The sequence below is a fragment of the Amblyomma mixtum genome, chromosome 9 (genome assembly GCF_055824585.1).
Source record: "Amblyomma mixtum isolate Tamu chromosome 9, ASM5582458v1, whole genome shotgun sequence".
Taxonomy (NCBI): domain Eukaryota; kingdom Metazoa; phylum Arthropoda; class Arachnida; order Ixodida; family Ixodidae; genus Amblyomma; species Amblyomma mixtum.
The window spans coordinates 55188570-55197069 of record NC_143020.1 but is presented as its reverse complement, the minus strand read 5'-3'; positions in this window follow the sequence as shown (position 1 = coordinate 55197069).

Here is an 8500-nt window from a genome sequence, read left to right as displayed (position 1 = left end):
GAAAATACATCCCTTTGGTTCAACACGAATAATGTACACCTGTCTAACCGAAAAATATACGTCTTTAAAGATCAGTCAAGATGTCTACAAACGAAACGAGTTGGGAGACTTAAAAACTAACTGCAAGCCAACCTTACAAAACGCCACCGGATTTGAAAAAAAAAGATAAGCCGCCAATGCAATCAACCAATAGAAAAACATTATGGCACCTTATTAACACCGAAAATGGCAAGTCAATAAACCTTTACGACAGTTCTGTTAACGTTATTGCTAGGGAAGTTTGTGCGTCGCTCTTTAAGGCAGTTTTCTCTAGAAATGTTTCCAGAACCACGAATTTTTCATGACATGGAGAATAGAGCCTCACAAATACAACGACTCGGAACAGCTGTTGCGACTAGTTACGGTTATAATGGTATAGATCCTGCGACTCATATAATTCTTATGCAACCTTTACTATATCTCTTTAGGCTTCTACCATAAAAACAAATTAATAACTAAAGCTTTCTTGTGCCTCGTCAAATTTATTAACCCTCACATTTTCCGCATTACTAGCGCTTATTAATTGATCGTTCCTAAAAGCATTTTTCCGCAGTCACTTCATACGGGTTCACTCCACGCTGATTTCAAGATAAGTAAGGTGATTACACTCTGCGATCAAGGAGACAAGCATTGTTCAATTCACTACGGGCGTGCTTCTTCGACTAGCATTTCATAGAAGTTACTTGATCCCATTTTGTTTACAATTCTTAGCTTTCTGAAATCGGGGTCAAAATTTTCATAATTGAAGCAGTGATTTTACAAACTATAGTCACACCAAGCACAATTAGTAACTTTTGTACATAAACTAAAGCTAATTCTTGATCATTCATCGCTACTGCACTGCGTTTTTTATTTTTTTAAAAGTTCAGCAAAGTGCTACATGAGGTTACTCTAGAAATTAGCCTAATTAACTTGGATCCTGAACTTTTTATCGCTTGGATATTTTCGATCAAGAGCGCTGAGAAAGTGTCTCAGTCATCGACTTTAACTCAGATTTTAACCCCGTGCATTTTGGCCTTCCTGAACATTCGGTACTTGAGGCTCTCCTTTTTCATACCTGCAATAACTATTTACTGTGTCCATACACCATGAAACAAAAGTTTGAAGGTGATTATGTTGTTTTCATTCAAATATAGAAAGTAATGATGACGTAGCCACTCTTCAGTAAGATCCAAATGACATTTATATATGGTGCATAAAATGGGTGACAAATTTCGACCACCTGGGGTCAGTGCACGTTAAAGAACCCCAGGTGGTCGAAATTTCCGGAGCCCTTCACTACGGCGTCTCTCATAGCCTTAGTCGCTTTGGGACGTTAAACCCCATAAACAAACAAACAAACAAACAAACAAACAAACAAACAAACAAACAAACAAACAAACAAACAAACAAACAAACAAACAAACAAACAAACAAACAAACAAACAAAATTTACTGCTGAAAAAGATAAATTTCATCGTGTGTCTAGAGAATAGAAACATTTTCCCGTCTACTGCCACATATACGTTCCCCTAGATTATTTCTTCTGCTTCGAAAACCTTTTTGTACTTATTACTACTAATATGCGTTAGTGTTTTCGTATATTTACGTAACATCACTAACCGCACGAAGGGATGTCTTCTGCCTAAATTTGCTAAAGGAGCTCCATCATTGTTATAGTAAACAGTACTCCATCAGAAACACAAATTCGGCGCATCTGTTAGGTATCCTAACGAAGACAACGTCATCAACTCATTACTAATGGTGCAACATGAGTTTGTATCAGATAATTTCTAATTACAACAGAGCAGCCAGCACAACCCTATTCCAGCCCAGTCCTAACCTGCTACCTATCATCCTTCGTCGTATAATGTCGCTGCTGCGTCTTTTTGAAAACAATAATCATTTTGCTTTCCCGTGCAAACGATGCATAAGTCTAGATACGAGTAGGTAACCTCACATTCAGGCATCGTTGCTATTAGTTCAGCTTTACTAAAGGCGACGTGCAAAACCGAGACGATCGCGACAAATTTGCTGCTCTGTTGAGGATGGAATTCTTAGTGCCGGGAATAAAAATCTCATTAAAGAATAGGCGTTTATTTAGTACACTACGGTTTTGGCCCACCCGAGTGCGCACCTCTTCATTAGCGCAGCCTGGGCAACCAAACGACGACAACCTCCCTTCTTCTCCAGACTTGAAACGTATACCTGGCCCTCTATGTTTTTTAGTCACTTCAGAAGGAAAATAAAACAGCGTCACGCGTTCGCCGCTTTCTTTCGAGCTCCATGACAAGCATTCCAAACAGAGCTGCACTAGTTGCAGAATGAACGCAGAGCAGCAGCTCTGCAAAACAGCAAGAATAAAATATTACCAGCTTTTCTAGAAGGCCATAGCTAGCATTGTAGGAGTAGACACGCCTGTAGCAGTTTGTTAACATAAGACCCGTTCCATTCTGTTCTTGTTGCGTTTCCTTGTACGCCTGTACCAACACCCCTCTCTAATGTCCATGGCACGGAGTGAAACAAACAAACAAACAAACAAACAAACAAGGAAGCAAGGAAGCAAACAAAGAAGCAGACAAACAAACAAACAAGGAAGCAAGGAAGCAAACAAAGAAGCAGACAAACAAACAAACAAACAAGCAAACTAAACAAACAAGCAAACAAAAAAGAAAACTAGCACGCACATAAACGAACCAACCAACAAATAAATAAACAAGCAAATAAATAAATAAATGAATAAATAAATAAATAAATAAATAAGGTGTCCAGTTTAAGCTTGATGGCGGTGCATCATGATTTCGCGGTTTTCGCAGAGCTCTATCTATGAGAAAAGTATACGAGCATGTTCCGCAAGCAACGATGTTGTGCTGACAGTCTTGGGCGTAGTAGTACATCGTAGCTTTGTTTCACTGCCCTCAAAGCTTCGTTGTTAAAGTCGACCCCCAGGAAAACGTAAAATTAGGCAAGGTGTGCACACTGTACGGCGTACTTCATCGACCATGTGCGAAGGTGATTTGAATCCTGTGGAAGCAGCGGGAATGTTATGACGTCACGTTGTGCAGCTTGCAGAGGCTGCCGACAGTTTCTGCGGTACTATATTAGATGGCAGAAAAAAACGTAATTTACCCCGTTTGTTTTTAGGAAGCTTGTGTTTTTCAACATTGTTAGCAGTTCAACAATCGTTTGCGTCAAAACAGCAGCTGGAAATTTTTTCTTTACTATCCCTTGAACCCCGCTCGACTAAACAGGTGAAGGTTGTTGAAGTGCTAGGCGCAAAATTCAGAAAACATCTGCCGCTTTACTATACTGCAGACGCCTCATATACTCCGAGCAAAACCTGTCAAAACTATTGGCTCCACACAGCTGTACTAAGCCTTAGGAAATGTACGCGTATGCGACAAAGCCCTGTTGGTTATGTGAAAGTGTGACTGGTTATGCTTAACAAGGTAACAAGGTTGTTTTTCACGCCGCTTCGCCTCGTGCCACAAGCTAACTGCGCAGTTTGTGGACTGCACAACGGCCTCCCCTCTCCTCGTAGCATCCTGTCTGCTTTGGTTGTCGTTGCTGGCTGCAATCGTTAGACATGTAATGTAATGTCCCGAAAGGGACCTTTGAGGAATAATAATAATAAATAAATAAACAAGCACCCAGCATTCATGATCACCTTACGCGCGATCAGATCCAGTCAAGGAACTCTATTTAGAATGCTTTGCTTTGTTTGGGTTTCAGTTGGTCTATTCTTACTGTCTTCCTCAAGATACTAGGTTTATTTGAACTCGCCAACTTTTATGCGTAGCATATTGCAATCACTCAGTTCAGCCCTTGGGCGCGGCCGGGCAGCCACCAAACCACGTGACGTGACGTCACGTGGTTTGGTGACGTCACGTCACGTGGTAACGTGACGTCACCAAACCACGTAAAAAAAGGAAAAAAAAGAAAAAAAGAAGGAAAAAAAGAAAGAAAAAAAAAAGGATGGCTGAGTATGGTGGCGGTTGCCACCGCCCCGTTTCAAAGTTTCAAAGGGGGCGCTCCTATCCATCCATCCATCCATCCATACTTGACGGAGTAAAAGCTGCTGAGAAAATCGAGTGCCGCCAATCAATACCTCGCGCAAAAAGACCGCGCAATATGCAACGCATTCTTGGCTTAACCAAGCTAAGCCTGGGCATCTTTTTTTGCTTGATTTCACGAGTTCTGTATGAGGCAGACCGCAACACAAAGATAAGCAGCATTTGCCTCAACGAGCAACGAATTTACAGCACTGGCATACACGCCTCAAATTCCTTCAGTCGATAATGCAATGGCGTTGTTCTGTTTATTCCTTTATGTAATACTTCAAGCCATAGAGGCCCAAGCAGGGTTGGACACAAAACAGTAGACCAGCGTTAGACCATGGAAAAAGTATGGTGATGAGCAGGCGATGAAGGAGGAAAAACGGAAATCAAGCTTCGACAAGTGAGCAACTAAGGTTATTCGTCACAAACTCCTTCAAACACATAAAGTGCATTTTCGGACGCAACCTCATGGGGTTGGGTTGGTTTTTACATTTGGCTATAGTGTTTGGAAATAAGCAGTGCTTAAAATTGTGTGCTCTGGCGAATGTACGAGATAATAAAGGGGATGGTATACCGTTGCTACTGTAGATGCAGAAGGCTGCAGGAAAATTGAAGGGTCAAGATGGGGTCAGCAATGATGGAGTTTAAAGAGGAATTGTCTTCTGACTAGCCTCCTCTAAGACTCCGATTACTTTATATTATTTATCTTCATTACTTTATATCGGGAGTCATGTCTGTTTCAGGGATTACTTTATAATTTATTATACTGTCATGTAGTGACTGCTTACGATCGAGAATTAGCAACTCATTATGCAAAAACAAAGCATGCAATCTTCAAGAGATCCAAGAAATGTGCGATAGGTAATGCCATTAAGTTGCAACATAACTTCTTGGAGAAAATGCTCACTGAAAAGTTCCTTGCATTTCGGCTTAACAAGCACCTTTCATAGACACTCTGTTTTGGTGCCGTCATAAGTGTCTCGCTCGATATCTTAGAACTTTAAAAGATGCTTTTATGCCTAAAATGTGAATATCATTTGTCTTCCGCGTGCAATTCTGTTTGAGATGATGATATAGGGTTTTAATGAGGAGAACACATACGACAAGTTTTTATGCTTTGAGGATGTTCCTATGAGCCAGGTATGAAAAGTAACGTTTTTACTAAAACATGATGTCACTCGTATTAGACACTCCATTTTTTCTAAGAGTGGTACCGCTTGCGTACAAATTACCATTATCTACCGGAGCCTAATAACTCACGTGCATGTGATACAATTTTTGGGGCTTTACTGGAAAGGGAAAGTATTTCGGGAGAATTTTAGCGAACAGAATTTAAGATTTTAACGTTTTCAGTTGTTAAATCGTCATAGGTTTAAATTTTATTACAGGTTGCCACTTAATCGGGAAGGACCGCATTATGTATGTTCAAAAACGCAAGGAAAGGAAACTTAACGAAACATGAGTACAGCCGCTCAAGAGTTCACAAATCGCAGTGAATAACATCCGCAACAAATGATATAAAGGGCACTTAACATAGTTATACACAGTCGAGGATAGCAATGTCTATTGCAATACCTACGGCCATGCATATATTCGTAAACCTAGCAGCTGCTTAAATACACGTGTAATGGAGCGCAAGTATGGCTTCAGCACCGACCGCTCTTGTAACCTTGCAGACCACTGTAGGGAATACAAAAGGCTTGCAAAACGGAAACGTTGCGTGTCAATATTTGAGATGATGATGATGAAAGCGTTCTAACTGGAGTTAAAATTTCTTCTCAATCCGATCTCTGGATTGGGAACAGTCGGAGATAAGAGTTGAGGAAGAACACTTAAGTAATCTGTCATTTGCTGATGACGTTGCCTTGCTAAGTCACTCATGAGATGAACTGCAAAGCATGATCAATGAGTTAGACTGGCAGAGCAGAATGGTGGTTCTAAAAGTTAACTTGCAGAAAACCAGAGAAATGTTCAGTGGTCTCGTAAGAGAACAGCAGTTCATAATTGGTAGCGAGATGCTTGAAGTGGTAAAAGAATTCGTCTATTAGGGTAACTAATGACCCCACATTCGGATCACGAAAGGGAAATGGCTAGAAGAATAAGAATTGGGTGGAGCGCATATGGTAGTTTCTCTCAGACCATGACTGACAGTTTACCAATATCCCTCAAGAGAAAAGTGTTGAACAGTTGTATCTTACCGGTACTCAGCTATGGGGCAGAAACGTGGAGGCTAACGAAAACTGTTCAGCTTAAGTTAAGGAGAACGCAGCGAGATATGCAAAGAAAAATGATACGTGTAACTTTAAGAGATCGGAAGCGGGCGGAGTGAGGAAACTAAGGCGTGTTAATGCCATCCTAGTCGAAATCAAGAAGGAGAGCTTGGGCAGGGCATGGTGAAGACAACATAACCGCTTGTCTTTAAGGGCAGCAGAGTGGATTCAGAGAGCACGCAAGCGCAGCAGGGGGTGGACGAGAGTTAGTTAGGCGGATGAGATTAAATAGTTTGTCGGGATAAGGTGGGTGCGGGTGGCATCGGATAGGGTTAATTGAAGAGATATGAGAAAGGCCTTGGTCGGTACAGGGCGTAGTGAGGTTGATGATTGTTATGCTGAAGACGACGAATCCCCGCTTTGTTTGCAGGCCCAGGGAGTACGACCAACGGTAGCCTAAACTTAATAGTCGCTATGTATGAAGCAAACATTATGGTCAGGGGGATATGCATGAAATCGTTTAGAGCTCAGTTGCGCGGTAACGAAGATAGCGAAATATTAGATGCTTCTGTACTAAAAGCAACTTCAAAGAAATACTGTACAACGCATGCAATGGTGTACCTATGGTAGGTTGCTCAATCTTCGCCAACTCTCTGTATTTTACTTCACGTTGGTAAGGTTATTAAACATTACCAACGTGAAGTAAAATACAGAGAGTTGGCGAAGATTGAGCAACCTACGATAGGTGTAACGACAGGAATAATGATAGGTGTAAAGTTAAAAGATCGGAAGCGGGAGGAGTGGGTGAGGGAACAAACGCGGGTTAACGATATCCTAGTCGAAATCAAGAGGTTGAAATAGGCTTGGGCAGGGCATGTAATGCGAAGGCAAGATAACCGCTGGTTGTTAAGGGTAACGAAGTTGACTGCAAGAGAAGAAAATTAGGTGGGTGGATGAGATTAAGGAGTCTGCGGGGATACGTTGGCCGTAGGTGGCAAAGGACAGGATTAATTGAGGGTATATAGGAGGTGCCTTTGTCCTGCTGTGCACGTAGTCAGGCTGATGGCGATGTTGAATATGATGGTCCGTCGCCTTTTTTCGGAAGTCCTTTGAATCTTGCAGCCGCTTTAGCCCTTTCGGTCAGCTCCTATCGAGGTTTCGGGTCTGAGCTACGCACCGTAATTTCCGACTGCTCAATTATTGGTTCTTTTATTTTTTATATTTCCGTGCCGGTTTGGCAGGCCCACGCCATGATGTATAGGTCTGCTCTATGCCCAAGGGTCAACGCAGCGGCTCATAGAGTTCCAGACCACGAGCACTTCCTTTTATTCCCTAACATTTTAATTTGTTGCGCGAGCTAAATGAAGCGTTTCACATTTCTAAATCCAATGACACATGTATTAACACTCTATCTGTCACAGCACGGCACCAGAGGCTGAAATTGCTTTTCTTGAAGGCGCTTACACAGCTACTTGTCGTCTCTTTTTCTTTTTTGCTGATATCGCTTACTGGGATTAGTGACCGCCTATGCTGTACTGATTTTTGTCTCCTTTATATCTTTGCTTTTTTTGGGCGTCTATATTCATCTTTTTCCCCCATAAATGTTCGGTTCGGAGATAGCGCTTGTTGTCTTTTTCGTCGTCGTCTTTTCGCGCTCGCTAACAACGAGAACGTACCAACAAGCCTAAATAATCACGTTGAAACCGCTTGCATAATTCAAGAAAGCATTCTTGTTCCATATGAAAGCTCGCGGAAACCAAACAATAGATTACAACTCATTTCTATGGACCCGTTGGGAACTGCGGCTGTCCCAGACAGTGTCGCGTCTGTGACTTTAATCGCGCTATTTTTCCTAGTTAAGAATAATTATAAGTTATTAGGAAATAATTTAAGCGTGGCCATTCAGATTTTATTATTTATTTCTTACCTAGCATTCATTACCTCGCAAGATTTCTTTGCTTGCTTGAACAGCCAGCCTTGCATTAATAAGCCGAGATTACTGTTTCGTCCCAGCCTTTTTAAATGAGTGAAAAGGGCATTATAAATCTGTTTTTATTTGCACTTCGTTAAAGAGACTTGCTCGCATTCCATGATGACAGTTATCTAGAGCAATGTAAACATTTCGAAGCAGCTGGCCACTCCTTACGCATCCATGTCTTCGTCGCTGAAGATGATGGTTTAGTTTGGTTTGGTTTATTAGGGTTTAACATCCCA